Here is a 5,970-nt window from a genome sequence, read left to right on the forward strand (position 1 = left end):
TATATATATATATATATATATATATGTACATATGTGTATATGTATGTACTTATGTATGTATGTGTGTGTGTATATATATATATATATATATATATATACATATATTTCTTCACAATTTCTGTCTGCCAGTATCACTCTCAAGGAATTTATTGGTCCGAGACTATAGAAGACACTTGCCGAAGGTGTGAGGCAGTGGGACTGGACTGAACACGAAACCTCGTGTGTGCAAAGCAAACTTCTTAACCACACAGCCATGTCTGCGCCTGCTTGTTTTTGCTATTTTTCTTTTTAACTGGAGGGCTGGTGGGTGTCAGGGACAAACTTTATAAAATGGCCCCACAATCTCCTTTTTTTTTTCGAAAAGACATCTATCTCCATCAGGAGTGTCAAACGTCACCCGAATAAACCTCTGGATTGGAATAATTTTGCCAAAATTCTTGTGAAACGTACACCGTGACATTCATTAAATATCAGTTTAGATTTTAGTAGTAGTAGTAGTAGTAGTAGTAGTAGTTGCTGTTGTCATGATTTCGGTGGTGGTGAAATGGTGGTGGTGGTGGTGGTGGTGGTGGTAGCATTTAGTGCAGTGGTGGCTGTTGGAGGGGATTTATTATTTATTGTAGTGGTGTTGGAGGAGACGGGAATGGCAATGGTGCAGTTTAGATTTTGTAGTGATGTGTGTAGCGGTTGCGGTAGTGGTAGTAGTAGTAGTAGTACTACTACTACTACTAGTAGTAGTAGTAGTTGCACTAATGAGGGTGGTAGTGCATTAGTAGCAATTGAAGTGGTACTGGTGGCGTTGGTGGTAATAACGTAACAGCAACACCAGCATCAGTAGCAACAACAGTAGCAGAAGTAGTATTATAGTAGTAGTAATAGTAGTAGTAGTAGTAGTAGTAGTAGTAGTAGTAGTAGTAGTAATAGTAATAGTAGTTGTTGTAGAAGTGGTAGTAATGTTAGTAGAAACAGCAGTAGTAGTAATAGTAGTAGTAGTAGTAGTAGTAGTAAACTGTTTTCTAAACTAGTTTTAAAATTTATTAAATTACTAAAAATACTTGTCGAGTGTATCTTCAACAATTAACTCAATAAAACTCTCTTTTTAATATGAGCCTAATAAGCTATATATGGGTGTCTGTGTGTATAAGTTCACTCGACACTCGAATCTCACAAGACACCACGCCTTAATTGGTTTCATTGAAGAATTTATGACCTAAAAGTGCTCTAGAAGTACTTATTATTTGGTTATGACATGCTTATGTGAAAAATATCCCTCTTTCTCTCTCTCTCTCTCTCTCTCTCTCTCTCTTAGACACACACACACACACACACACGTACACATGTACTTCGTACTGAAGAAATCCAATCAAATTGAAATAGCAGCTGTATACGAAATAATTGTATGGTTGAAGCGAAAGAAAAGGAAATTAGCTAAATGCATAAAGATTCTATATGCATCCACACACAAACACGCATGCGCACGCACACACACACACACACACACACACACACACACACACACACACACATATACGTGCCAGGTTCTTCACGCACTCTCCCTATGATGTAGCCCTTTAGATATAGGTTGTCGTGGATAGATTTATTTGAAATAACGCGTAACTAGGCATTATAGACCAGTCTATCAACCACAAGTACCAGCCTCTTTGGTAGCACCTTGGCAAAAATCTTATAATCTGCGTTCAGCAGAATTATAAGCCTGAACCTTCTTTGGATCTCCAGTGTGTAACTTCCACCGACCTCATTGCCCAACAGGCAGAGGGCTGCGAGCGCTTGCTGGCTCTCCTTATGCGAAGCATCATTTCTCCGTCTACATTTATTCCAGGGCTGTGGCTCCGACAATGGGACGAGCTGCAGAAAATCCCATCTGACAAACGGCGACCACATCAGATCACCGTCAATGAAACTCTGGAGATGTCGTAGCCTAAGCGCATGTCTGCACAACATTAGCCATGGTATGTCCCATCCTCCATTCAGTGGCTACTGACAATAGATGGATCATCTGACGAGACGGACCGTTTCTTTCACTGGAAGCGAAAGTGCTCCAACTTGATCAGCAACGAAGTAAGGCAAGGGACGACAGTCAAGCGATAGTAAGATGACCGATGCGATGTGCGCATTCGCCAGTTCCACCCGACCCTCTAGGAGCAGCTTTCTCTTTGCACATTTCTAGGATTGACTGGCTACCCTGCTCATCACCCTTCAGTTCTTGCCCGCCTGGAGATCAAGATCGAACCAGACCTCAAGAAATTTAAGAGATCCTTCCATCCAGCGCCCTACGTCAATGTCGGATGGCGTAGACCTGCTTCTCCAGGTGGAGAGCAGCAGGCCTACCGACTTATAGTTAATCTCTTCTCATAAGCGTTTCCTTCATCTCGATTTCCGAGATATCCAACCCTATTTCAGTGACGTCGTCTGCAGAAGTCACCATGAATATTCCGCGTTCTAGTTCACGTATGATACCCCTTGAAACATCGACTTCTCGTAGTAATGGCTCGATAGACAACAGGTACAGAAGGGGCGAAACTGGGTATCCTTGATGGACAGAACGTGCGATATTAAGCAATTTCGAAAGGTGGGTATTTATTTTGACTAGCAAACACATGTCGCTGCACATTGCAGCGATCCAACCTCCAAGTATCTGTTGTCGACCAGCCTAACAATGACAAGTGCCAACCTCTTGGCTAGCACCTTGGCCAACATCTTGCAATCTGTGTTTAGAAGCGTTACGGGCCTAAAATTATTTATTTGTTCCCCCTTGTTTGAGTCCTTTTTCAGCAGCACTACAACGCCATGGCTCTCATCATTAGAAATTTTCCCTTTCTGCCACCAGTTATGGCAGACATCAGCAAAGCGATCACCAAACAAGTAATTCGATCTGAGAACGTGAAATGCTATAAGAAATCCTACTAAACATTTTGTCCGCCCACGGTGCTAACAATCTGCCTACTAATTCTAAATAGGTCTTTCTATTCTGGGCAGTGTGGAGGCGCAATGGCCCAGTGGTTAGGGTAGCGGACTCGCGGTCATAGGATCGCGGTTTCGATTCCCAGACCGTTGTGAGTGTTTATTGAGCGAAAACACCTAAAAGCTCCACGAGGCTCCGGCAGAGGATGGTGGCGAACCTTGCTGTACTCTTTCACCACAACTTTCTCTCACTCTTACTTCCTGTTTCTGTTGTGCCTGTAATTCAAAGGGTCAGCCTTGTCACACTGTGCCACGCTGAATCTCTCCGAGAACTACGTTAAGGGTACACGTGTCTGTGGAGTGCTCAGCCACTTGCACGTTAATTTCACGAGCAGGCTGTTCCGTTGATCGGATCGACTGGAACCATCGACGTCGTAGGCGACGGAGTGCCAACCCAACAACACTCTGGGCAAGACCTGAAACTCTTGGGGCCAGTCGATTACATCAACCACAGTACTTGACTGGTACTTATTTCATTGACTCCGAAAGAATAAAACGCAATGTCGTCCTTGGTGTAATTTGAACTCAGAACGGAGAGACGGAAGAAATGCCACAAGGCATTTTGTCGCTGACGCGCCAACCATCCACCAAACTGATTCTAAATAATGAGTTGTTATGTGCTGTTTGTTCATGTTGATGCTGTTGCTGTATATGTGTGTATGCCTTATTTATTTCCCCCCTTCTGTTTTCCGTTTGCTTGTCTTTTGTCTCTCAAATCGCCATACTTTATTACCGTAATCTATATTTATCGATAGCTAATCAATCGTATCACACTGTTTAGCTTGTGGGTGGATGAGAAGCAGGTAGAGTAGAGCATGTGGTGGCGACGGTGGTGGTGGTGGTGGTGGACATATCAATTGGTTTCTATGCACACACATATATATATATGTGTGTGTGTGTGTGTGTGTGCATGTGTGTGTATGCGTGGGTGTCCGTGTGTGCATGTGAGCTTACGCGTGTGCGTGTGTGTATGTTTGTGTGTGTGTGTGTGTGTGCTTGTGTGTGCTTGTGTGTGTGTGTGTGTGTGTGTGTGTGCTTGTATGTGTAAGTGTGTGTGTGTGTGCGTACGACTGTTTAATTCAGTGTTGTCGGAGCTGTTGGGAGCTGCAGATATGATACGATCCGAGCCGAAACGGTGCGGGGCTGTACGGTGGAGGCGATGTGCGATCTCGTGTTGTATTGTGTGTGGATGCATTAGTGTGGTTTGGCTTGGTTAAGGTTGTAGGTGGAGTTGGGTCGGATTGGATTGTGTTGGATTCGTTTGGACAAAGAGAAGTGGACAAAGAGACCAGTCAGACAAATGACTTGAAACTAAGAAAGAACAAACATCTGCTGCAATAAATTCTTCATAATTTGGGCGTGGGTGGTTGACATAAAAGAATCCGAGGCGGCTGATTATATAAATATCGTTTATTCTCCTTAATTACGCCGCTTTTTATATTGAATGTTATAAAAGAAAAAAAAAATTAGGAGTAGATATGGTTGTGTAGGGACAGTCACGTCTGCGTGGTTAACAAGCTCGCTTTACAACCACATGACTTCGGGTTCACCCCCACTGCCTAGAAACGTGGATAGTGTCTTCGACTTTAGCTGCCGACCGTGTGCAGCCAATGCCTTGTGAGTGAATTTCATAGATGGAAACCGTATGGAAGCCCATCTTACATACATACATACATACATACATACATACATACATACATACATACATACATACATATATACATGTAATTTTTAGACTAGTGGGTATATGTCAATTAGAGTGTTGATGTGTTGAGTAGAGCATTGGCACATTTTGAGCTACCTTGTGTCATTCACGGTTGGGGGGTATTTCCGGTGGATCTACTTCCGGAAATCCGCAGTGTGAGTTGAGAGAATAATCGATTAAGCAAAGAAAAAAAATGGATTTAGTATTAATCTTTATGCCGTATGATAATCATTTCGATCCATCCTGCGATTTACAATTATCTTGTTATGAATATTTAACAAAAGGACAATTATAGCAAAGCTCCATTCGCTAATGAAGCGGGAAAGATACGAATATAACTGCCTGAGCTCAATATTTTTAGCATGACACTGGTTTATGTATGCACGTACCTGACGTGACCCAGACTGCAAAATTGATGCAACCCAATATGATGCTCAACGTCCCACTCATAAAGGAGAGTCGCAGGAGAGGTCGAAACGACCGTTGTACAGAATAAAGACTAATACCAAATCCATTTTTTGTTTCCTAAATCGATTATTTATATATGTGTATGTGTATGTACGCCTGTAGTGGAGGCGCAATGGCCCAGTGGTTAGGGCAGCGGACTCGCGGTCATTGGATCGCGGTTTCGATTCCCAGACGAGCGAAAACACCTAAAAGCTCCACGAGCCTCCGGCAGGGGAAGGTGGCGAACCCTTCTGTACTCTTCCACCACAACTTTCTTTCACTCTTACTTGCTGTTTCTGTTGTGCCTGTAATTCAAAAGGGCCAGCCTTGTCACAATATGTGTTACGCTGAATATCCCCGAGAACAACGTTAAAGGGTACACGTGTCTGTGGAGTGCTCAGCCACTTGCACGTTAATTTCACGAGCAGGCTGTTCCGTTGATCTGATCAACTGGAACACTCGACGTCGTAAGCGAAGGAGTGCCAACAACAACAATGTACGCCTGTGTGTATATGTGTATGTGTGTGTATGCTGTATGTATACGGGTATGTGTGTCATCTCTCTGAGCATTTAACAGACGGTGTTGGTATGTTTACATCTCAGTTATCCAGCGAATCGGTCTAAGCGACCGATAGAATTAGTACCAAACTTAAAAACGTATTATTATTATCATCATCATTATTATTATTATTATTATTATTATTATTATTATTATTATTATTATTATTATTATTATTATTATTATTATTATTATTCATTTTCTTCATCATGTACAACTACGTGTGTACTCACTATTATTTTATTTATTTTATTCATTTCCAGAAAAATTGAAACAT

Source organism: Octopus bimaculoides, chromosome 27 (genome assembly GCF_001194135.2).
Source record: "Octopus bimaculoides isolate UCB-OBI-ISO-001 chromosome 27, ASM119413v2, whole genome shotgun sequence".
In the NCBI taxonomy this organism is placed as follows: Eukaryota; Metazoa; Mollusca; class Cephalopoda; order Octopoda; family Octopodidae; genus Octopus; species Octopus bimaculoides.